The sequence below is a fragment of the Schistocerca americana genome, chromosome 2, assembly GCF_021461395.2.
Source record: "Schistocerca americana isolate TAMUIC-IGC-003095 chromosome 2, iqSchAmer2.1, whole genome shotgun sequence".
Classification (NCBI taxonomy): Eukaryota; Metazoa; Arthropoda; class Insecta; order Orthoptera; family Acrididae; genus Schistocerca; species Schistocerca americana.
Genome location: NC_060120.1, coordinates 635,861,620 through 635,889,074, shown reverse-complemented (window position 1 = coordinate 635,889,074; position 27,455 = coordinate 635,861,620).

Genomic DNA, 27,455 nt, shown 5'->3' with positions numbered 1-27,455 from the left:
ATCTTTGTAAAGTTCGCATTGGATTCTCTTTTGTTTGATACTCCAAGGAGCTAAGAGACACTTTCGATTGTTGCCTTGTGGAGGATGGACGTGATTTTTGGACTGTGCGGAAAGGCAGCCATATGGTTGGTAATTATGGTTTGTGCGACGAGCACAGCAAGTCTTATTGTGTTGTGAATAAAAAATAGTGAAAAGTATCGAAGTGTTACGAAAATTATTTAAAGCAACGTAGCATTGTATTCCTTGGTTTCCACCGTCTTCGTGAAGTGAACCGATGCCGACTCATGATGGTACACACGGTCAACAAAGAGAAGAACATCGATGGCGACTAATGAATTAATATTGTGGCAGAAGGACTAATTCTACGTCTAAGGTGAGAACACTGATTAAATCAACAATGACGTGGAATTTAAAATGTAAAATGTTTTTTATTTATTTCGCCACATGTTCCATCGGCCTATCAATGTGCAGCCACATTTTGCTGTGCTCATTGTCAATGCTTGCATCGTATTGCACAACTATGTACGTGACAGAGACAGATATATTGTTGAGGATACAACGACAGTCACAGGCCTGGAAGATTTGTCAGGGAAAAATACAAAAGGAGGCTCGGCAGCAAACAGTATCAGAACTGTGTTCAGCAGATATTTTGTGTCAGAAGTCAGAAGTGTACCCTATCAAATGTCTAAAATATAAATTGTCAAATGTGAAACAGATGATTGTATGAAGTGTCTCTTCTGCAGTTAGAAAATCAGTGTTCTGTAGCCTTCGTGAAATAATTTACTTTTTTAAACTTTAAACTCCATTTTATTTAGTTAGTCTGGTTATTCACCCCCAGAACCATGGACCTTGCCGTTGGTGGGGGGGCTTGCGTGCCTCAGCGATACACGTAGCCGTACCGTAGGTGCAACCACAATGGAGGGGTATCTGTTGAGAGGCCAGACAAACGTGAGGTTGCTGAAGAGCGGCAGCAGCCTTTTAAGTAGTTGCAGGGACAACTGTCTGGGTGACTGACTGATCTGGCCTTGTAACACTAACTAAAATGGCCTTGCTGTTCTGGTACTGCGAACGGCTGAAAGCAAGGGGAAACTACAGCCGTAATTTCCCCGAGGACATACAGCTTTACTGTATGATTAAATGACGATGGCGTCCTCTTGGGTAACATATTCCGGAGGTAAAATAGTCCCCCATTCGGATCTCCGGGCGGGGACTACTCAAGAGGACGTTGTTATCAGGAGAAAGAAAACTGGCGTCCTACAGATCGGAGCGTGGAATGTCAGATCCCTTAATCGGGCAGGTAGGTTAGAAAATTTAAAAAGGGAAATGGATAGGTTGAAGTTAGATATAGTGGGACTTAGCAAAGTTCGGTGGCAGAAGGAACAAGACTTCTGGTCAGGTGAATTCAGGGTTATAAATACAAAATCAAATAGGGGTAATGCAGGAGTAGGTTTAACAATGAATAGGAAAATAGGAATGCGGGTAAGCTACTACAAACATCGTAGTGAACGCATTATTGTGGCCAAGATAGATACGAAGCCCACTCCTACTACAGTAGAACAAGTTTATATGCCAACTAGCACCACAGATGACGAAGAGGTTGAAGAAATGTATGCTGAGATACAATAAATTATTCAGATCATGAAGGGAGACGAAAATTTAACAGTCATGGGCGACTGGAACTCGATAGTAGGAAAAGGGAGAGAAGGAAACGTAGTAGGTGAATATGGAATGGGGGTAAGAAATCAAAGAGGAAGGCGCCTGGTAGAATTTTGCGCATAGCATAACTTAATCATAGCTAACACTTGGTTCAAGAATCATAAAATAAGGTTGTATTCATGGAAGAAGCCTGGAGATACTGGAATGTCTCAGACAAATTATATAATGGTAACACAGAGATTCAGGAACCAGGTTTTAAATTGTAAGACATTTTCAGGGGCAGATGTGGACTCTGACCACAATCTATTGGTTATGAACTGTAGATTAAAACTAAAGAAACTGCACAAAGGTGGGAATGTGAGAAGTTGGGACCTGGATAAACTGGAAGAACCAGAGGTTGTAGAGAGCTTCAGCGAGAGCATCGGGGAACGATTGACAAGAATGGGGGAAAGAAATACAGTAGAGGAAGAATGGGTAGCTTTGAGAGACGAAATAGTGAAGGTAGCAGAGGATCAAGTAGGTAAAAAGACGAGGGCCAATAGAAATTCTTGGGTAACAGAAAAAATATTGAATTTAATTGATGAAAGGAGAAAATATAAAAATGCAGTAAATGAAGGAGGCAAAAAGGAATAACAGAAGTCTCAAAAATTAGATTGACAGGAAATGCAAAATTGCTAAGCAGGGATGGCTAGAGGACAAATGCATGGATGTAGAGGCGCATATCACTAGGGGTAAGATAGATATTGCCTACAGGAAAATTAAAGAGACCTTTCGAGAAAAGAGAACCACTTGCATGAATATCAAGAGCTCAGATGAAAACCCAGTTCTAAGCAAAGAAGGGAAAGCAGAAAGGTGGAAGGAGTGTATAGAGGGTCTGTACAAGGGCGATGTACTTGAGGACAATATTATGGAAATGGAAGAGGATGTAGATGAAGATGAAATGGGAGGTATGATACTGTGTGAAGAGTTTGACAGAGCACTGAAAGACCTAAGTCAAAAAAAGGCCCCGGGAGTAGACAACATTCCATCGGAACTACTGATAGCCTCGGCTGGCCGGTCGCGGTGCAGCGATGCCGGAGTCTGAGTATTATTGTATAAGGTGAAAAAGCAGCCTCGAGCGTATCTAGTAATGTTATGTGAACTCCCATGTAAATCTTTTAAAAATGTCCTAATAATAATCTTTGCCATATAAAGTAATTTCTAACAAGCATTCATTTCAATTTAAAGAATTTACTAATTTCTCCAATCCATGAACATTCCGATTGTTGCAAAAGAAAAATCAGTTGCTTTCTTTCATAAATGACAAATCTATCGGCCAACATTGCACAGAGCTGTGTCGGAAAAAGTTATTGTAAGAGCAGATAGTTGGCGACTTTATTGAGGTAAGAATTTTTGCTTTTTTATTCAGAATGATCTTACAGGGCCACGACGCAGCACTGCTGTCGTCTAAAATTTACCAGGTTACTGAATTTATTTTTTATTACGAGGTTTAGGAATTTTTCTGTTTCGAGCTTACATTGAGAAAAGAATTTTGTGGGTACATTAAATGAGAAACAAATTTTGTGTGGAGGTTAAATGTGAATGAATTTCAGTAGGGAGGTTATAAATGGGAACCAATTTTGTTCTGAGGTTACACAAAAAATAGAATCATATTATTATTATTATAAATTATTAAATGTTCTTTTGGGAAGTTACACTTGGCGACAACTGGCCAGGATCGTATTCTTTGTGAACCTCTGAGAAGTAGTCATATATCTGCTCTTATTTACTTAAATGTAGTTTGCATCTGGCGCAACGCATTTACTAATTTGTCACTCTTTCTTTCAAAGATCATCGGCGATTTATTGCTCTTTGTTGTAATTGTGTTTGTTCCATTTTTTTTTTGCTTTGTAGTTGTTTCATTTTTGTGCTTATTTTTGATTTTGTGAAAAAATGCCGCGTAAAACTGTTAACAGTACATCGCGTTGTGCAATGAGTGAAAAAGCCGACTCGAATAATTTGACCGATAATACTTGCGACACTCAGTGTCTTAATGATAGTCCTCCATTTACAGACAATCAGTGCGTACCGATCACTAGTAATGATTTTAATTCTAATGATGAGCAAACAAATTCAACTATGTCCACAGTAAATGTAACAATTGATGACGCGGCACATTCCGTTACAATGAACGCTGCTCAGTTTGTCACACTCGGTTTGCAAAATTTGAATTGTGAGCAAATAATTGTTTCTAACGAAGGTGAACAATGTACTCAAAGTACGTCAAAATTATTTTATTCCGATTTAGCGACCAATAGTGCACATCTGATTAGCAGACCTTTTCAAGAATCAGAGGATGACCAAATGGTTACACAAAATGTGACACATGTAGATACACCATCACAGTGTAGAAAATAGAATCGCTAATTTTGGCTTGGATCAAATTATGGCAGTATTGCTACAGTCTAAGAAAGAACAAGACGCCAATTTCAAACAACTTAATGCAAATTTCAAACAGTCGAAGAAAGAACAAGACAACAATCACAAACAACTTAGTGAAAATCTCAAACAACAAATTAATGAAATTAATGTAAAACTAGACAACAATTCCAAACAACTTAATGAACAGAACAAACAACTTAGTGAACAGATTACAGCCGTTGCCACGCAATGTCATGATACTAAAGAACAATTACGCGAGGAAATTAAGGCTTGTGCTAGGATAGTAGTGAAGAAATTAGATCTGTGGCACAAGAATTAAATAATACACATACAGCCACAACTAAATTACTTAGAGATAAAATTAGTGCAGTCGCTAAACAATGTTCTGAAAACGCAACACAGTTACGCGATGAGTTTAAATTAATGTCAGCAGAACTTTCACGTACACTGGATGCGAAAGTAGACGCGAAATTTGACCAACAGAACAGCCAAATTGGCGAACGTTTTAATCACCACCTACAAAACAGTGAAAGGCGTTACCGTAAATTTATACAGGAACAGAATAAAGTAAAGCAACAAGTCCTGGAAACAATTACTACACAGAGACAGGAAGATAAGCGTAAATTGTTTAGGAAAGCAAAAACATACATAGACAACAATATTGCTACAGTATCAGACGAAATCAAACAGTTGAACACTGAATTGCATGATGAAATCTCCGATTTTAAAACAAAAACACACACACACACATTAGACTTTCAGACAATGACCAACAGACTTGAAAAGTTGGAACTAATACAGGATCCCGATGCCATCAAAGCAGACGTTAAAAAGTTGAACGAAACCACACGTAAAATACAAAAACTAATTAACGATCGTGATAATAAAAACGATGGTCAGGTAAAAGCACTGACTGAAAAATATGATGAATTGGCCAGTCGTATTGATGTTGTCGAAAGTAATAATGACACCAAATCAGACAATACGTCACCAGTTTCGTTTAATCAAACACCCGAATTCCAAAATTTACAGCAGACAATCAGTGAGATAGGTTCGTCTAATAATACATTACGTAGAAAATTGTCATCTTTACAGCACGAAGTGACGGAGATGAAAAATATTTCAGTCTTTGACACATCACAGCATACGCCACTTTCCGAACATTTATCAGACTCACACAGCCAGTATAATTTAGGTGATTTACAGAGAGTACGTGAGTTAGATTCCGAACAGTCACAGACAAATAGATTCTCATACAATCCTGAACCTGTTCAGACATACAGAGACGATAATTTTGATTACAAGCATTTTCTATCCGTGAGAAAATTTCAAGTATTTAAAAATGACAGCACACAGATTCACCCATTGGATTGGATACAACAATTTAGCTTTGCTTTTCCACCGACTTGGCCCGTAACTGAATTTATTTGCAGTTTTTTGGAAGGCGAACCGGCAACGCATATGAGACCGATCGCGAGACAATGCTATTCGGTAGAAGAATTTCAGAATGCTTTTTTGTCAGCGTATTGGTCGAAGACGACACAGTGCGGAATCAAGGATCAACTAATTAGTTTACCGAATTATGAGAACTCAAATTTTCCCACTGTCTCGCAATTTTTTGAACACATGGTCCAACAAAACCAGTACTTAAGTGAGCCATACAGTGAATCTACACTTATCCAATTGTGTATTTCTAAATTACCACGATCGTTAAGAGTATCACTTTTAACAGGACAACAGAAAGAAAATATTTCGGCATTTAGAGATCTGCTACAGCTTTTGGAAGTTCAGCAATCAGATTATTCCTTCATAAACAAAATTTTTTCAATCATAACCAAGGCCAACCAACATACAGTAATTACGATCAGCCACGCTATTTCAATAGCAAAGGTAATAGACGCTTCAGGAACGACAACCACCAGAACTTTAATAACAGACAGAATTTTAATCATCAATATCGTCAAAATTTTCAGCAATCGCAAGCACATTTTGGTAACAATAGAAGTTTTTCCCCACAACAGCAACAAAGCCAGCCAATTAGCATACCTAACCAACAATGTAATGTGCAAGGTCAACCAAGCTTTAATGTTTCGCCGCCTACACGTATAGCGTCGGCCACACCAAATAGTAACGCACAGCAATATGGAAATCAGTACATACAGAAAACACACCATTTCAACTCATATCGCAATGCACCGTATAGAAATGACTATCATGACAGACGTAAAAGTAATGAGCACAATTTTCAGCGTACATTTAATAACAGTCGGTCTTACCAGCAGCAGCATCATCCGCAACAACAAATTATCATGAATGAACCAGACAGTCGGTATCATCCCGAACCTAATGCATCAGGACGAAATAACAGAACAGTACAAATAGCTGAAATGCCACAGCACCCTCCCGCAAATAATAGCACGTCAAATAGAATTTGACTAAATACAGTACAGGTTGCATCTTCCAGCAACGCAAGCAATACTTTTGACACGCAGAATCATGTTCACGAAAATGTTCATTACTTTTGTCGACATCCAAGACACTCTTTTGCAGGAAAGACCAGTTATTCAAAAAACCATTTTACACCCTGTCATTGAAGTAAAGATTGGATCATCCAAATTTTCAGCAGTAATCGATTCTGGATCACCTATGTCAGTTATAAATGAGGAAACTTTCAACGATGTAACAAAGAGAATACCTATCCTACGTTACCATTAGGCAAAACTAAAGTAAAACGAGCAGTATCTGGTAAAGGAGTAGATGTAAAATTACAGACACATTAATCATTTTGTATTGCAGGTCATACATTTCACTCAAATTTTTGGATTGTTCCCTTATTGACAACAGACGTTATTTTAGGTACGAATTTTCTGGTACAACACGACGCAATTATTGACTTTCAAAATTCGTATTTAATGTTAAAGAATGAAAATGTACAACTTGCTTTAGAATTTCAGCACTCTTTATCTGCAGAAGCATTTCCAGGAGTGTATGAGTTCCACAAATTAAATTCATTATACGCGCACACACACAGATATATATATATATATATATATATATATATATATATATATATATATATATATGTGTGTGTGTGTGTACAATGAATTCAATTTGTGGAACTCATACACTCCTGGAAATGGAAAAAAGAACACATTGACACCGGTGTGTCAGACCCACCATACGTGCTCTGGACACTGCGAGAGGGCTGTACAAGCAATGATCACACGCACGGCACAGCGGACACATCAGGAACCGCGGTGTTGGCCGTCGAATGGCGCTAGCTGCGCAGCATTTGTGCACCGCCGCCGTCAGTGTCAGCCAGTTTGCCGTGGCATACGGAGCTCCATCGCAGTCTTTAACACTGGTAGCATGCCGCGACAGTGTGGACGTGAACCGTATGTGCAGTTGACGGACTTTGAGCGAGGGCGTATAGTGGGCATGCGGGAGGCCGGGTGGACGTACCGCCGAATTGCTCAACACGTGGGGCGTGAGGTCTCCACAGTACATCGATGTTGTCGCCAGTGGTCGGCGGAAGGTGCACGTGCCCGTCGACCTGGGACCGGCCCACAGCGACGCACGGATGCACGCCAAGACCGTAGGATCCTACGCAGTGCCGTAGGGGACCGCACCGCCACTTCCCAGCAAATTAGGGACACTGTTGCTCCTGGGGTATCGGCGAGGACCATTCGCAACCGTCTCCATGAAGCTGGGCTACGGTCCCGCACACCGTTAGGCCGTCTTCCGCTCACGCCCCAACATCGTGCAGCCCGCCTCCAGTGGTGTCGCGACAGGCGTGAATGGAGGGACGAATGGAGACGTGTCGTCTTCAGCGATGAGAGTCGCTTCTGCCTTGGTGCCAATGATGGTCGTACGCGTGTTTGGCGCCGTGCAGGTGAGCGCCACAATCAGGACTGCATACGACCGAGGCACACATTGCCAACACCCGGCATCATGGTGTGGGGAGCGATCTCCTACACTGGGCGTACACCACTGGTGATCGTCGAGGGGACACTGAATAGTGCACGGTACATCTAAACCGTCATCGAACCCATCGTTCTACCATTCCTAGACTGGCAAGGGAACTTGCTGTTCCAACAGGACAATGCACGTCCGCATGCATCCCGTGCCACCCAACGTGCTCTAGAAGGTGTAAGTCAACTACCCTGGCCAGCAAGATCTCCGGATCTGTCCCCCATTGAGCATGTTTGGGACTGGATGAAGCGTCGTCTCACGCGGTCTGCACGTCCAGCACGAACGCTGGTCCAACTGAGGCGCCAGGTGGAAATGGCATGGCAAGCCGTTCCACAGGACTACATCCAGCATCTCTACGATCGTCTCCATGGGAGAATAGCAGCCTGCATTGCTGCGAAAGGTGGATATACACTGTACTAGTGCCGACATTGTGCATGCTCTGTTGCCTGTGTCTATGTGCCTGTGGTTCTGTCAGTGTGATCATGTGATGTATCTGACCCCAGGAATGTGTCAATAAAGTTTCCCGTTCGTGGGACAGTGAATTCACGGCGTTCTTATTTCAATTTCCAGGAGTGTATAATACTCCAGACGAAGCCGACTATGACGTTATGCAAATGATTTCTGATAAAGTTAAACAGAGCAGTCAGTGCAAATACAGACAACGAACGCACGCAACTACGCAAAATTCTTTTACAGCAAGCTCCAGTTTTTGACAACGTCCCTGGTACTATGTCTGGTTTTATGTATGAATTTCAAGTTAAACAGCACGACATATTTAAAGCGAAACATTATCCCATTCCGTATATTCACACAGAACGAGTTAAGAAAGAATTGCAAGCTATGCTTGACCAAGGAATTATTGAACCGGCAGTTAGTCCGTACATAAACCCACTCCATATTGTTAAGAAAAAGGATGTTTCACTTCGCCTCGTACTTGATTCGCGTCACATCAATGACATTATTATTAATGAAACAAAAAAAATGGCTCTGAGCACTATGGGACTTAACATCGGTGGTCATCAGTCCCCTAGAACTTAGAACTACTTAAACCTAACTAACCTAAGGACATCACACACATCCATGCCCGAGGCATGATTCGAACCTGCGACCGTAGCAGTCTCGCGGTTCCGGACTGAGCGCCTAGAACCGCTAGACCACCGCGGCCGGCCTATTAATGAAACAGATCACCCACAGACACCAGAAGAACTTCTACAGAAATTTCATGGTACTGCTATTTATTCCACATTAGATTTGAAATCTGGATTTTGGCAAATTCAGCTCCATCCGGACTGCAGAAAGTACACGGCTTTTCTCTGTTTTGGTGACTGTTATCAATTTTGAAAATGACCGTACGGTTTAACTATTTCTTCAGCGGTTTGAATAGTATACTTCCGACAGAACTTAAAGACAGAATCACAACGTATGTAGACGACATTCTTATTGCAGAAGCTAACTGGTCTGCACACATTCTGATTCTTGAACAACTGTTACGGACTTTTCGTGCACAAGGACTCACAGTTAATCTCAGTAAATCGCACTTTGGCAAGACTTCTATAAAATTTCTTGGACATGTAATTTCAGCAGAAGGCATTGCGCCTGACCCGGAAAAACTTCAAGCTTTACGCGACATTACTATTCCTACGACGAAGAAACAACTACGCAGCTTTTTGGGTTTAATTAACTTTTTTCGTAAATTTATTCATTACTCTGCATTAGACACCCCTAGATTATGTCAACTGACAGGTAAAAACACTATTTGGTCCTGGGATAGCCAAGCACATTCTGAATTTATCAATCTGAAACAAGCTTTGTTGAATGCACCACTTTTATCACATCCAGATCTTACTAGAAATTTTTCCATTGCCACCGACAGTTCTAACACCGCTTTAGGCGTACACATTTTTCAGGAAATTGAAGAAGATGGTTGTACAGTAATTAAAAACATCGCCTTTGCGAGTCGCATTCTGTCACCTGCTGAACGCAATTATTCTGTCACAGAACTTGAAACATTATGTGTTGTATGGGCATTTACGAGATTTCGGCATTTTCTTTATGGAAGACACACTACCGTTTACACAGGTCATAGAGCTATCCAGTTTTTACTTTCAGCAAAATTTACACATGACAGATTAAGCAGATGGAAACTTTATTTACAGAAATTTAATTTTTCAATTGTTCACATTCCCGGTACACAAAATGTTGTAGCAGACGCACTATCCCGTTCTCTCAGCAACAATCAGCAATACATCGGAGCCAACTTGTGCAAAGCAAATTTTAGCGTCATGTTTATTCAACAAGTTGCATTTAAAAATTTCATTTCGTCGTCATAGACATAGCACAAGAGCAGAGTAAAGACAACGTATGGAAAGAAATTAAACGCCTTTGGCAAGATAGGAATAATGTTACCATTAGAAACCATTACACTGTACGCAATAATATTCTGTTTCGCCGCTCTCACCCTAACAGCAACAATTGGTTATTATGTATTCCTGGCGAGCTTGTAAACAAATTAATTTGGTATACTCATTTAAGTTACGCACATTATGGAGCTAGAAAATGTTTTCTTATACTGAGACAGAACTGTTATTTTGCCAACATGCAGAAACGTATTCGACGAGTTTTAGCGTCATGTAAAATCTGCCAGAAAGCTAAGTCAGATACGACTTCACATATTCCTCCGTTACATCCCATTGTACCTGTTAATTTGAGACACATGGCCGCTGTAGACATTTTTGGTCCGCTTCTCAGAGTTAATAGACGTTTTTGCTACATCTTTGTCGCTGTTGAACTCACTTCAAAATTTGATACCTTCACTCCGTTACTCAAAGCTACTGCTAAATCTGTTTCGAATGCATTTGTAAAACATTTTTTATTCCATGTAGGACATGTATTGAAAGTAATTTCCGACAATGGACCACAGTTTCGATCTGCTATATGGACACGTATGTTACAAGCAAGAAACACTTCTCCGATCTATATAACCAAGTATCACGCTTCTTCGAACCCTTGTGAACGACTAATGAAAGAAATTGGTAAACTGTGTAGAATATACTGCCATAAAAGACATATTTATTGGGACACACACATACTCTCATTCCAGGATGTAATTAATTCCATACCAAATGAATCTACTATGCTATCTCCGACTGTTATACTGAAAAATGTTGAACCACCTAACAAAATTAAGTAATTAGTATCCTTTCCTACATCTCGTCGACTACGACACCATGAAATATTTGACATTGCGCTGAACAACATCAAACGTGCCGCAGAGCGCCGAAGAAGACAGCAAAAACAGGTTTGTATACGCCGTGACTTTCACATTGGACAGAAGATATTAGTACGCACACATTATTTATCCAACAGAGGAAAGGGTAGATGTAGTAAATTTGAGCTTCTATACGCAGGTCCATATCGAATTCGCAGCATTCCTCACCCCAATGTAATACACGCCGAAACTCTGAGATTTAGTAAATTTGAGCTTCTATACGCAGGTCCATATCGAATTCGCAGCATTCCTCACCCCAATGTAGTACACGTCGAAACTCAGAGAACCAGAAAAAGTAAAGGCAATCACCATGTCTCCAATATTAAGCCCTTTATTGAATGAACGTACTTTATGATTTATCACACTGTAATGCCATTTCCTGATTTTTATATGACCAATTATGCAATTATATTTATATGAATACTTACTGATGATTATCATATTTTTTTTGACAAGTGCCCGGCAAGGTAAGGTTAGCAAGTCGCTTTTCTTGTCGTTACTCATCAGACCGTGCACATTTTTCCAGATAAACTTACATATTTTATGACCACTTAAGCAATTATAGTTATGTGACTACTTACTGATGATTATCATATTTTTCTTGGCAAGTACCCGGCAAGGTAAGGTTAGCAGGTCGCATTTCTTGTCGTTACACATAAGACCGTGCACATTTTTCCAGATAAACTTACATATTTTATGACCATTTATGCAATTCTATCTAGTGACATATTAATTTTATCAAATTCTTTCTCCGTTAAAGTCTTCAACTCTCGTCTCTATCAACTACACAACATACAAGCCGAACACAAAGAAAGTCATTTCTTGTCGTTATATATCAGACCGTGCACATTTTCTATTTTTCATGTATGTATGATTGTTTTCCTGTTTTGTTTGTATGCACTACGAAATCTTTAAGATATAACAAACACTAGTTGACTTTGACATTTTGCCTTATGATATCTCAACATCGTGACTATTTTACATTTTTTTTGCTACTACATTATGATACTCTGTGTACATTTTTGCACCTGAACACTGTCTATGTTTTTGACATAATACGTTTTCTGTCATGATATGCTGTATTCTTAATTATATCACTAGAAACCAGTTTTTATTTAATGGGTATATGATTTAAATGCAAGATATTAATCCTTATTCATTTTCAGAAAGCAATAATGTGTAAAAGAAATAAATTAAACAAACCACAGTGGATTACTATGAAATGGGAATTTCACCTTCGGAATGAACGAAAGAAGATGCAATACCTCGTCACGAAGAGTAAATGGATCAGAATTAACAAACACTAACAAGAATATACTATACACATCGTATGATAGAAGTCTTAACAATTTTTTTCTTTCAGAATACGAGGCGATTGATGCAGGCTGTCAGACAGAACTACACATCTTAGTTTTAGTGATGAAATATTCCAGAAATAAGAAACTCTATACTATGAATAGTTATATGAAGTAAATGGTAATATGAATAATGAAGTGTCTTTTTTGCAGATGATAATGAATGATGGTGAATAGTTATATGAAGAATATGCTAATGTGAATAATGAAGTTTTTCTTTGCAGGTGATGATAGTAATGAAGTTATGCTAATATGAATAATGAAGTTTTTCTTTGCAGATGAGAATAATGATGAAGTTTATATATTTACTGTTAGTTAAGAAATGCTATGTAGTTATTTAAATATTTGTTGCAATTCGTTTTGACAGTATGTCTTAAGTCGCATGGTATAATGACTGAATGTTTTGGAAAGGACAGCTAGAGTACATACATATTGAGTACACGTTTCATTACGTGGTAATTCGAAGTTCACTACTTTTCAGCATAATATGCGTTTCTTCTTTCAGCTTAATAATCCATTTTGTATTTTTCCAGGAGTAGCTATTCATGAAATTAATGTGCTATAAGCAGTTAGTCATTAAACCTGTTCTAGTACTTGCATTTTTTTTTTACCCATTTGTGTGTGTCATTCATGAATGTGATCACATATACTCTACTTGCTTCATAACCTTGCTACAGCTGACTCATGACGAATGACGTTACTAATCGTTATTTACAGCAATAAGTCAAAATCAAATATTTTCATGCCCCAGCAATTAATTATCGATCCCAACGCAATGCATTGCTAGCACAAAAAAAAGAATGTATTACCAGTCCCAAATAATGCTACCAGCTTACGAGAGTTCCGAGTAATACTGAATGATGTTTTCTAACCACAGACCTTGAGTAATAGTTACAGTGTGTTACATTCTAAATATGTCCTATGTCACTTGAATGATGAGTTGTGAGTAATACTAAATGATGTTTTGTAATAATGCATAAATACTATGCCAATAATTTCTGTAAATAATATTTTTGTTATACTGTATAAATGCTATGCCAATAATTAACTCTCATTTTGAATGATGACTTCTGAATAATACTGAATAATGTTTTATAAAACTATACGAATACTTTGTAACTGGCCAATGAATGCCACTGTTTCTTATATTTTAAATTTGTCTTATGTCACTTATATGCTATTATATATGAATACCAGTAGCTTGATGCTACACTCATTAGCTCCTGTTTTGAATGATGACTTCTGATGGTTTGTAACTGGCTAATGAGTGCCAATGATTACTATAACTAGATGAATTATGTTAATGCTATGCCATTAATTAACTCTTGTTTTGAATGATGACTTCTGAACAATGCATAAAAATGTTTAGTAACTGGCCAATGAGTGCCAATGTTCACTGTAATCAGATGACTTATGAATATTATTCTGTAATACTTCATACATAGTACAGAAATGTTTAGTAACTAGGCAATGAGTGCCACCAGTTACTCAAATCGGTTGATAGACTAGTGTAATTCTCAATGATGACTAGCATAAGACTTAATGTCCTTCACCTTCTGACCTAATTACCAGAAATTACTGCAATATCCGTTTGTCCTGTCCATCCTGATGATCATGGAGCACCATATTTGGTTTTTGCACTAATTCTACGTTGATGAAAGAGTGTGGTGTTGACACATCATGCTGTCCATCACCTTGAACAATGGAGATGTTATTATGGTCCCACTGTTTGGTGTACCTAATGTACTACCAAAATGATAGCATTGAATATTAATACGACATTTCAGTGTCTTGGCTACACTGATTAATATTAAGGGAAGAGAACTTCAGATTGTCTCACTTGGTGTTGTGCTTCTGTAGAAAGATATGGACTTACAGTGCAGCTACGTGCAACCTACTGTGCAACAACCATGATGCAATCCTTCCCCTTCCTATCCTAGTTCTTGTAAAATGGTAAAAAAATACTACAGTGCGTATGCACTTTCTGTCATTTGTTAATATGTTTAGTAATCAAATAGGGGTAATTCAGGAGTAGGTTTAATAATGAATAAAAAAAATAGGAGTGCGGGTAAGCTACTACAAACAGCATAGTGAACTCATAATTGTGGCCAAGAGAGACACAAAGCTCACGCCTACTACAGTAGTACAAGTTTATATGCCAACTAGCTCAGCAGATGATGAAGAAATTGATGAAATGTATGATGAGATAAAAGAAATTATTCAGGTAGTGAAGGAAGACGAAAATATAATAGTCATGGGTGACTGGAATTCGAGCGTAGGAAAAGGGCGAGAAGGAAACATAGTAGGTGAATATGAATTAGGGGTAAGAAATGAAAGAGGAATCCGCCTGGTAGCATTTTGCACAGAGCATAACTTAATCATAGCTAACACTTGGTTCAAGAATCATGAAAGAAGGTTGTATACATGGAAGAACCATGGAGATACTAGAAGGTTTCAGATAGATTATATAATGGTAAGACAGAGATTTAGGAACCAGGTTTTAAATTGTAAGACATTTCCAGGGGCAGATGTGGACTTGACCACCATCTATTGGTTATGAACAGTAGATTAAAACTGAAGAAACTGCAAAAAGGTGGGAATTTAAGGAGATGGGACCTGGATAAACTGAAAGAACCAGAGGTTGTACAGTGTTTCAGGTAGAGCATAAGGGAACAATTGACAGGAATGGGGGAAAGAAATACAGTAGAAGAAGAATGGGTAGCTTTGAGGGATGAAATAGTGAAGGCAGCAGAGGATCAAGTTGGTAAAAAGACGAGGGCTAGTAGAAATCCTTGGGTAACAGAAGAGATACTGAATTTAATTGATGAAAGGAGAAAATGCATAAAATGCAGTAAATGAAGCAGGCAGAAAGGAATTCAAACGTCTCAAAAATGAGATCGACAGGAAGTGCAAAATGGCTAAGCAGGGATGGCTAGAGGACAAATGTAAGGATGTAGAGGCTTATCTCACTAGGGGTGAGATAGATACTGCCTACAGGAAAATTAAAGAGACCTTTGGAGAAAAGAGAAACACTTGTATGAATATCAAGAGCTCGGATGTAAACCCAGTTCTACGCAAAGAAGGGAAAGCAGAACGGTGGGAGGAGGATATAGAAGGTCTATACGAGGGCGATGTACTTGAGGACAATATTATGAAAATGGAAGAGGATGTAGATGAAGATGAAATGGGAGGTATGATACTGTGTGAAGAGTTTGACAGAGCACTGAAAGACCTAAGTCAAAAAAAAGGCCCCGGGAGTAGACAATATTCCATTAGGACTACTGATAGCCTTGGAAGAGCCAACTCTCACAAAACTTTACCATCTGGTGAGCAAGATGTATGAGACAGGCGAAATGCCCTCAGACTTCAAGAAGAATTTAATAATTTCAATCGCAAAGAAAGCAGGTGTTGACAGATGTGAAAATTACCGAATTATCAGTTTAATAAGTCACAGCTGCAAAATACTAACACGAATTCTTTAAAGACGAATGGAAAAACTAGTAGAAGCCGACCTCGGGGAAGATCAGTTTGGATTCCGTAGAAATGTTGGAACACGTGAGGCAATACTGACCCTACGACTTGTCTTAGAAGAAAGGTTAAGGAAAGGCAAACTTACGTTTCTAGCATTTGTAGAATTAGAGAAAGCTTTTGACAATGTTGACTGGAATACTCTCTTTCAAATTCTCAAGGTGGCAGGGTAAAATACAGGGAGCGAAAGGCTATTTACAATGCGTACAGAAACCAGATGCCAGTTATAAGAGTCGAGGGACATGAAAGGGAAGCAGTGGTTGGGAAGGGAATGAGACAGGGTTGTAGCCTCTCCCCGGTGTTATTCAATCTGTATATTGAGCAAGCATTAAAGGAAACAAAGGAAAAGTTCGGAGTAGGCATTAAAATCCATGGAGAAGAAATAAAAACTTTGAGGTTCGCCGATGACATTGTAATTCTGTCAGAGACAGCAAAGGACTTGGAAGAGCAGTTGAACGGAATGGACAGTGTCTTGAAAGGAGGCTATAAGATGAACATCAACAAAAGCAAAACGAGGATAATGGAATGTAGTCGAATTAAGTCGGGTGACGCTGAGGGAATTAGATTAGGAAATGAGACACTTAAAGTAGTAAATGAGGTTTGCTATTTGGGGAGCAAAATAACTGATGATGGTCGAAGTAGAGAGGATATAAAATGTAGACTGGCAATGGCAAGGAAAGCGTTTCTGAAGAAGAGAAATTTGTTAAGATCGAGTATTGATTCAAGTGTCAGGAAGTCGTTTCTGAAAGTATTTGTATGGAGTGTGGCCATGTATAGAAGTGAAACATGGACTATAAATAGTTTAGATAAGAAGAGAATAGAAGCTTTCGAAATGTGGTGCTACAGAAGAACGCTGAAGATTAGATGGGTAGATCACATAACTAATGAGGAGGTATTAAATAGAATTGGGGAGAAGAGGAGTTTGTGGCACAACTTGACTAGAAGAAGGGATCGGTTGGTAGGACATGTTCTGAGGCATCAAGGGATCACCAATTTAGTAATGGAGGGCAGCGTGGAGGGTAAAAATCGTAGAGGGAGACCAAGAGCTTGCACAGGATAGAGTAGCATGGAGAGCTGCATCAAAGACCACAAAATCAACAACAACAGAGTCTGGACGTCTGGGCGCCAGTGACCTGTCCCACAGAAATTTGTAGAATGCACACGGATGTCCTGTCGGCTTCCTGCCTAACAAGGCCCCATCCTCTGCTTTATTGCCGGTCTAAATTGCACTGGCCATTGCAGCGGCAACTCTTCGGCGCTATTCAGTCTATCTAGACGTGGAATCTGACCGACTGGCGCCGACCAACGTGTCTGCACAATGAGACCACAGAACTCAGCCGTCCGGAAATGTTTCCACCCATAAATACTTGTACAGTGAAATTCTAACAATGCCAACCCTTACGACTAGCAGTAATGGTAGAAGTTCCTATGCTAATTACCATGGTGAATCTCAAAAAGATATAAGATATGATTGTTATCTTTACAATTATTATAACTAAACAAGCTTATGCTACAATGCTTATGTTCGGCTGTCACTGACCCTAAGCTATCTGTAGCTTGTTCAGCATAAGAAATCGCCATCGTATGTCCGCCCCCCCCTCCCCCCCCCCCCCCCCACCGGTATTTTCATCTCTTCTCCTCCCTCCAGTTGTAACTGCTGTTATCGTGACCTCCAGATTTATTCAATGAAGAGTTTAAAGTGCGATATGTGTTGCACTCCTGCCGATCTTCCAGTTCTCAGGAACTCCAGCTCTTACGCATTCTTGTGCGCAACAGGACGTATCCTAAGCGGTCCATTATACACATTGAAGAACTTTTGGCACTGTCCCTTCTGTTTGTTTGAGAGCCTAAACGATTTGACGAGAACCTTCTGTCCAACGTGAAATTCCCAGACTCGAGCCTTCTTATCTTCTCGCTCCTTCCTTCTCCTTCCAGCTTCCCGAATCCTTTCCAGCGACATACCGATTATCCCTCATCGCGGAATCCGTTTCCGCCCGGAAAATTCCACTAGCTCCCGTACTTTCTCTGGTGGGTCTCTGTTCTTCAACACAGTTATCGGTGCCAAGAGAGAGAACCGTGTGGAAGTTCATTCACGACGTTTTGGAACTCTCGCAACGTCACGTCCCATGTGCTGTGCTGTCGATGACAGTAGGTACGACACAGATTCCCCAGGTCTTTCATCCATCGTCGATGGGGTTCGAACTCGGGTGATGTCCCGATATGTAGATGGGTGCCGTCATATATCTCTCCAGAGTGTCCTTCCATCGTTTTGACCTGAACTGAGCCCCGTTATCTGTAATAATTTTGTCCACCCTGCCTGCTTGCGCTAAGAAGTCTTTCGTTAACGATTTGCAAACAGTGACTGCTGTGGCTCGTCGTAACGAAGTAAATGTAGCTAACTTCGATGTTAATTCAACGACTACCAAAATGTATCGGAAACCACACAGAGTGACCGGGAGCGCTCCCATTAAGTCCGCGGCCGCCCTGTGTCGCAGTTTTTTTGGAACGATTTCATTAAGGGGTGCCTTCATTGTCTGGCTGTCAGGTTTTGCCTTCTGACAGTCCTTGCATACTGATAGAACCTTCCTTATGCGTCTTTCTATTTGTGTAAAGTGATATAGGTCCTTCAGTTTAAGGAAGCATTTCCGTGGTCCGAAGTGGCAATAATTTAAGTGTGTGTACCAGATTAACTTATTAACTAGCTCGTGTGGTATACAAAGGCTCCATATCATGTTGGCTGCTTTACGTCAGTGGAATAAGATCCACCTCCTTACAAGGTAGAACATTCGTAATTCGGCTTCCTGGCGGTCCTTCCGACGTTCTTTCAGCTGCTTCAGTTCCGGATCTTTATCCTGCTCTCTTCTTAGAAAGTGTGTCTGCAATAACATTTGTTTTTCCCGGGACATGTGTGACACTGAAGTCAAATTGCTGGAGGAATAAAACCCACCCTGTCAGCCTATCATGTCCCGGTTTTGCCGATAGCAAAAATTCCAACGCTCTGTGGTTTGTCAAGACATGGGTCTTGTGTCCAAGCAGGAAATATTTGAATTTTTTGAAAGCCCACACGATAGCCATTGCCTCCAACTCAGTTACTGAGTAATTCCTTTCGCACTTTGTAAGGACCCGGCTCCCAAATGCTATGGTCTTGTTTACTAATGTCCCCTCTTCCATAATTTGCTGGAATATTACTACACGAAGACCTTTTTTCGCTGCATTAGTCCACACGCAAAAATGTCCTTCCTGGTCTGTGATCTCGGGAATTATGCTATAGCTTCGAGTTTTTCCGGATTAGGTGCAAGACCTTCTGCTGGAATCACATGCCCGAGAAAATCCACCTTCCTCGTTCCGAAACAAGATTTTTTTTAAATTGATTGTGACAGGATGTTGCCTTAGTGTTCCTAGTAGTTCTTCAAGGACCTTGTGTTCGTCCCAAGTGGGCTTTGCGATGAGGATATCACCAACATAGGACGTAATGTTCTTCAGACTCTCCGGCAAAATTCCATTCAGCCCCCTGATGAATGCTGCGGACGATATATTGAGGCCAAAGGGCAATCGCCGGAACTGATAGCAGTGTCCTTCAACTAGGAAAGCCATATATTGACGACACAAAGGGTGTAATTCAATTTACCAGAAACTTTAACACAGGTCAATGGACGAAAACACTGACACCATAAAATCTTTGCAAGAGATCTTCCAGCTTCTCCAGACAGTCTGTTTCCGGTAAGATTATCGTGTTGATCTGCCTCGAGTCAAGCACCAGATCTATCGACCCATCTTTCTCTTCAACTACCCACAATGGGTTATTGTATGTGGACACACCAGATTCAATGATCCCTTCTTGCAGCATCCTCCATACTTCTGTTTGGATTTCTCTCTGTATGTGATGGGAATTGGATAAGATGGGATGTAGAACTTCTGATGTTCTTTGACACAGAATGCGTGCTGGAAATTATTGATGGCTCTTGTCTTAGGTAGGAACACTTCAATGTTGTTCAGTAGTGTAATTTGTAGTCCTGCCCTCTCCTCTTCGGTAATACTGTCAATATCACAGACCCTCTCTTGTATTGCATGACGGATCTCGTCCTCAGTGTACTCTGGGTCATAGTGGCAATCCCTTTCATCTCTCGACACTGATTTTGCCTTCAGTAAACGCCAGTCTTCTAAATCTGTGCAGATCTTAAGGCACCTCGCCGAGACTTGCACCCGTATCGCCCGATTAATGAAACTAAACATGATGCTTTTATCTTTATTTAATGTCCCTCTACCGCGTCCTAGATCCAGTATTGCATTGTACTTGCTTAGAAAATCGGTTCCGATAATCAACTTAGTTTTGGCATGATCAGGAAGTTTCCCACCAGTAGGTGACCTTGACAAGGTAGCTCTAGCCTTGTCTGCATGTTTACTCCAGTTACCTTCCCCACTATTGCTCCTATTACTCTTAGTCTCTTCACTGACAGTTCCGCCCAGTCTTTCAGTCCCTTACATTGTCTATAAGTCTCTTCCACGATGACCAAAATCTTACTACCACTATCTAGGATTGCTCTAACTTCCTTCCCTCCTATGATTACCATAACAATTGAATGCACGTCATTTTGAGTGAACTCCGCCTTTTTTTGCAGCAGCGTTTCTTCAGTATCGTCATATCTAATAACATTGATGAGACTAGGTCCGAGTTCAGTTGCAGATGCGTTTTGTGCCTCTTCTGCACACTTAACTAGTCATTGACTTTGTTTATCATTTCCTTGCGCCCCTCGACCTGGGTTCGGTCCCCGAATCTCTAATTCCTCCATCTGAGCTCCATTTCCGTTTCCTCTGTTGTTCAGTTGTGCCCATCTTCTATTGTCATTGAAACCGGAGCCATGGTTTCGCCATCAGTTGTTTTGTGGTCCGTAGCCTTCATTACTCCTTCCTTTCCAGCCTTTGTTGCGTAGTGCATAATTATTGCGGTTCCCATTTAAGCTCTTCGTTGTTCAACTTCATTACTCCCGAAATTTCCCGGCCGCGAATGGTTTCCGTAAGGCTATCCACTCAGCTGATTTGCGTTCCTATTATTGTAATGGAGATATTGCAGACGCAACATAGGGCCTGCGACGTATGCGTCAGACTTTCCTCTGTGTTATCCGTTATTTTCTGTTCTGAATGCGTACTCTAATTCGTAAAGTGTGTTACGGAAAGTACTGAGCTCCACTTTACACCTACCAGATAATACTTGTTGCCACGCTGACGATAGTTTGGTGTAACAATGACGAATGATTTCACCGGTAGAGCATGGTACGTCAAGATACTGGTTCTTGTCGACCATTGCATCAAGGAACCTGACTGGGCTTTTGTAGCCTGAACTCTAGAAATCTTTTCTAACAATCATCTCGTATTTTATGCGCACTTTCTTCTCCTTGGACCAGCTGACACTTAGGGAAGGCCGGCCGTTGTAGCCGAGCGGTTCTAGGCGCTTCAGTCCGGAACCGCGCTGCTGCCATGGTCGGAGGTTCGAATCCTGCCTCGGGCATGGATGTGTGTGATGTCCTTAGGTTAGTTGGGTTTAAGTAGTTCTAAGTCGATGGGACTGATGATCTCAGATGTTAAGTCCCATAGTGCTCAGAGCCATTTGAACCATTCGAATTTACGGAAGCTGTCCTTGAACTCCTGGTAACGTCTGCACGTCGCTGATATTCCACGCATTTTCTCCGCAACTGACCCTTGCAAGTGTGCAAGTCCAGCTTGCATTTTAAAGGCTAATTTGGAGGTAAAAAGAGGTCAAATTGTGACATCCAAGTGCATGGCTGAGTAAAATTACCCTCATCTCTGAAAATTTCGAATTTTCGTACTTGTAACAAGTGTTGAAAATCAAAAGGCGTTTCATCGGCGACTTCCGTCTTACGAAAAATATCAGACCTTCGGATGTCCTCATTCGGCTTCCCCACATTTGTGCCCCCTCCTCGGGATCGAGAAAATGCGACGTTCATCTCACAATGTCCTCTGCTCGCTGCTAACGGATGCAGTTATCCGTCCCGTCTGAACTTGTTTCGGGTTCTGTTGCGTTCGCGCTTGACCGCATTTGAATTTTTTCCTTAGCGCCTCCTCCAATTTCTTCTTCACACGCGTTTTGATCGCTTCCTGTTGCGATTTTAAGGAGAGTCCGGACCTCCTCAGTCTCACTCACTGGAGTTGCAGTTGTTATCTCCGAACCAGTCCCTAATTTGCGCAGCTCAGATTCTAATTTTTCCATGGCCGCTGTTGCATGAAAATCCGTGGCTTCACTTATTTTTGTGTTGATGCGCTGCTCTGCGTCTTTTTTCCGCTTTTCCACGCTTTCGACCTTCTTGTTCAAATTTATCACCGCCTCTCGTCCTTGCAATCCTATGCGTTTACTCGCTTTCGATGCTTCAGCTGATACTCGTCTTGCGAAACTTTTAACTGACTTGGCACTCTTTGCTATCTTCTTAGCCTCGTGTGCAGTCTTTAAACCTTTAATTGCTTTGGTGTTTACTTTACGTAGGTTTTCCTGGAGTTTATTTGCCCATGACTTGGTGTTCCTTTCGCATCTGGTTTACCGTGCACCGATGTTTTTTATGTCCGTCCTCGTCTCATTAATTTTAGCCTCAATTCCCTTTAGTCTATCAAATTTCTTCTCCATTCCCATTAAAAATTCCACTAGAGTGAAGTCTTCTTCAATTTCCTCAGTATCGTGATCGTCCAAACTCATGATTTCTCCGGTGTTGTATCCGCAATATTGCGTTCTGATATCGCCCTGTCTTTTCCGGATTTCTAATAAGCACAGCTGCATCAATATGTTGTGGCATGCACACATCTTCTATCACACCCTATCTGACACTGTCTGTCCCCTTTAGAAAAGCTATATAGCTTTCGTCTCCCTGATTTCCTTGTTGCACGTCATCGTTGTTGCTAACACCGTTCAACGGTAACGCCTCCCTACATACAAAATGTGACTCAACTGTCTCATTGCGCGCTTCCTCCATGACGTATACTTTATTTTCCCTCTCCCAGTCTACTTAACTAGCCCCACTTCTCGTTATCATTCAAATTATCTATCAACAACAACTTTAATTATCCGTGCAGCACGTGGACAACCTATTATCTAACTCAAGATATACGCAGTACAATACAATGACAATAGTACACGAGATTCAGAATCAAAAACAACTAAATACAAAGAAAATACAACAGTAAACACCATAAAATCAATACGACAATGCTTTTAGCAACGACGGGATAACGGTCGACAAATGACACAGGAGTCGCTGACACAAATGCACTATAAATAAAACAAATAAATACATAAACAAAAAAATCAAAGCATTAAATATCTACAGCATATTAATTAACCGTATTTTTCTTTTTCTTTTGTTTTTTATGTGAACCTGAAGTGCCAAGGACCTAGATCCTGGCAGCGGATCGCCAGTTGAAAGCCTTCTACTTACGTTTCAAATCTACACTTTAATAATAAAATGACAAGTTACTGTTAATCATAACTCAGGGAGAAGTTGTGATCTAAATGACAATAGATTTATTCATTCGTAACATCACTAGGCAACAAAAATGACTAAAGAAACGTCCTACAAACATTTTTATTTGACAAACGCTTTCACTAACATGGGGTCTATGGTGAACAAAGTGATCAGCTGGGGATCGACACATGACACTAAATGGTTCAAATGGCTCTGAGCACTATGCGACTTAACTTCTAAGGTCGCCTAGAACTTAGAACTAATTAAACCCAACTAACCTAAGGACATCACACACATCCATGCCCGAGGCAGGATTCGAACTTGCGACCGTAGCGGTAGCTCGGCTCCAGACTGTGGCGCCTAGAACCACTCGGCCACTCCGGCCGGCCCACGACTATGCATGACGGAACATGTCAAATGGTTACATGGCCGATTCAAGACAACTAAGTACACCCACGCATCACTCGTTGTGTGCGTGATTCTAGAAGCAGTACCTCTGATGGTTCAGGAGGCTCTAAGTGGCACACTAGCAAACGACACAAGTCTCATCATTTAGGTAGATACCTGCAGTTCTTTACTAGCAAAGCGCCAGTACAAGAGTGATCTTCGCTTTCTGTCCACTTTCCTCCTCAGCTTGGTTGCAAAAGTCCATTTACATCTTAGACTTACCCCACTTTAGCTCAAGCCAATCACGAGTTGGTGCACAGCATTTGGAGTTCGGAGAGCGCCTCTTGCTCTGCATACACCGATTTGACCAATCAGAGACTTTAAAGTTAATTGGGAGAAAAGGAAAAAATATTCAGTTTCGCGGCCTCTCTCACACGTTTTCCTTGTGAGGATGGAACTACAGTCCTCCATAAAAAGCTTGTTATCTTTCCTCGCTAAAAGCCTCGTGCTTTCACAAATATGTTTTGTAACAGAGTCTGGACGTCTGGGCGCTAGTGACCTGTCCCACGGAAATTCGCAGAACACACACAGATGTCCCGTCGGCTTCCTGCCTAACAAGGCCCCATCCTCTGCTTTATTGGCGGTCTACAATGCACTGGCCATTGCAGCGGCGACTTTTCGGCGCTAGTCAGTCTACCTGGACACGGATGTCGACTGAATGGCGCCGACCAACGTGTCTGCACAATGAGACCACAGAACTCGGCCGTCCAGAAATGTTTCCACCCAGGTCCCGTAGAGAAAACGTGCTTCCCTCGGCCCACCTCCGTGCACTTTTACTGCAGTCGTTTAAATTAGCACCCTTTTCCTTTGAATGCATGTAAAGCTTACTGTTATTCCTACCCTAGAGCACGCAAGCAAGAGCATTAACTATTGCCCACCATTTCATCATGATGTATGAAGTCAAATCGAAATATAGATCATATCCCCTAAGAACATGAAGTGGCATAACACCGAATCAAAAGTGAGAGTGCACTGCAGTCTCTCAGTGTTATACTTACAGTCTCAAAAAATATCGGGGGGGGGGGGGGGCATACTAGGGGGGGGGGGTTGGGGTGGGGGTGTCTTGCCCTGGTTCAAATGGCTCTGAGCACTATGGGACTTAACTGCTGAGATCATCAGTCCTCTAGAACTCAGAACTACTTAAACCTAACTGACCTAAGAACATCACACAGATCCATGCCCGAGGCAGGATTCGAAACTGCGACCGTAGCTGTCGCGCGGTTCCAGACTGTAGCGCCTAGAACCACTCGGCCACTCCGGCTGGCTGTTGCCCTGTAAAATTTTCTAAGTTTTAGATGAAAAATAGTAAGTTTTAAAGTCTTTTAAGCATTTTAGAGTCATGTGATCAACATTAGAGCCTCGAAAATTGAACTCTCGATAACTCGACACTCTGGAAAACTCGAAAAGCCTCACACAATTTTTAGCTTTGAAGAAAAGCATCAAACACGCACAGTGTTTTCGAAAAAAGCCAATTTAATTTACAGTAATAATCATGCTTATAGACTATTACAAAGCAGTGAATATATAGCTCTGCAAAGACTGAAATTATATTTAAATAAATTCTAAACTACCATTAAAAGAATAAAACATAAAATATTACTGTCACACAGAAATAGCACTTTGGTTAATAAATGAAATAGCTAATTTAAGCTCGCTTTGAATAAGGCTCAGGGTTCATTAAATAAAAACAATATCTCAAAGTTAATGCTTTAATACAGTTAACAAAGTTAATACAGTATGCCAAATACTTTCAGCCAAAAATATGTAAATAGCGGGTTTTAATTGGGTCTTACACCCTAAAAATATTAAGTATTTGAAAATAACTAATGCAGTACTATAGTAATACAGTACTAAACTAGTACTAATATTTTGAAACTGAAAATGTAACATTATGTATGTATTTAATTCTTTATTTTATAAAGATTTTTAATATTGCTCTAAATGCCTTTATTAGGACTAGTGTTGAAACGTGGCACAGTGGTTAGTTTATGTGACAGCTACACGATTTTATCATGACGCTACTAATGAGTGACAATTTACAATGTTGCTTTTGCAGTGTTTCTGTTTTATATCTGCACAGTTTCGTTCCATAATCGTGCAACTAACAAGCAAGAATGTACACACACAATACCACTGTGACGTCTGTTCACTATAACAATGCATTCGTCATTTCTGTTTCAATAAGTTCTCTTGGTTCTTGACTGGATATTTAACTTCAAACATTGTTGCATGTTAACAGATTCTAAGTCTGACAAGCATACTAGTAATGTAAAGTGAAAAGTTTTATGGCAAAGACAAAGTTAAAAAGCAGATTATCTTTCAATAAACGGTTTTACATGTGAAATGTGGTGTAAACCTTTACTCTTCCTAGTACGCAGAGTTTCAACTTCAACGCAATCTGACTTTCAAAATTCCCTACAAAAGAATGGCCCTGACTAACATTAAACTATACCTTTCACAAATCACTTACCTCACAAAAATCTTCGCTGCTCAAGCTACTGCAATACAGCGAGCGCCACTACTGCCAGCTAAATAAAAGATTCAAACTATGGAAGGCACTAACTACTGATAAGGATAGTTAGCAAATGAAAGATATTAATAGAGAACAAACAATGTATTTACCTTGATATCATCATATATAAATATAGCAGTTCATGACAAATTTCAAAACTCCGCCATCTCTCTCCCCACATCCACCACTGCTGGCGGCTCACCTCCAACTGCGCAACGCTACGCGCTGTTCACATCCAGCTGCCGCTGCCCAACACTACAATGGCAGACAACAATGCAAACTAGACACAGACTGCGCACAACACAGCCAGTTATTTTCATACAGAGGTGGCGTTACCAATAAAAAAACCTAAACAGCCTACTTACATAGCCCCCATGCTCCCCACAAAAAATTTTACAAATTGGTTTGGGCAGTGGCCAATACAGATTTGATAAAATTTTCCATAATTACAAAAACAAAGAAATCAAAGGCACACACTTTTTGATACAATGTTGGTCAAAAGCTACACTTTTCTCACAGTCCATAAAGACAGTCCTGATCATTCATCACAGTAACATTGCAGTGTTTTTCTCAATGCCTGAGCAGTAAAAGAAAATGCACACGGAAGTAGTGGATTTCCATGCAGTCTTGAAGAAGTAGTGTTGTCCTTCCAACGGAAAGACAGCGCTGACTCTCGACATGCACACAGGTAATGGGCTACAACAGAGCAAACCCACGGCAGAGTCATTCGACGTTTTGAAGAATATTGGTAGGTAGGTCATCACAGAGCAGACCCACTGTAGTCCTGATAGAGATTACGGTATTGGTGGGCCACCAGAGGTGCAGACCCA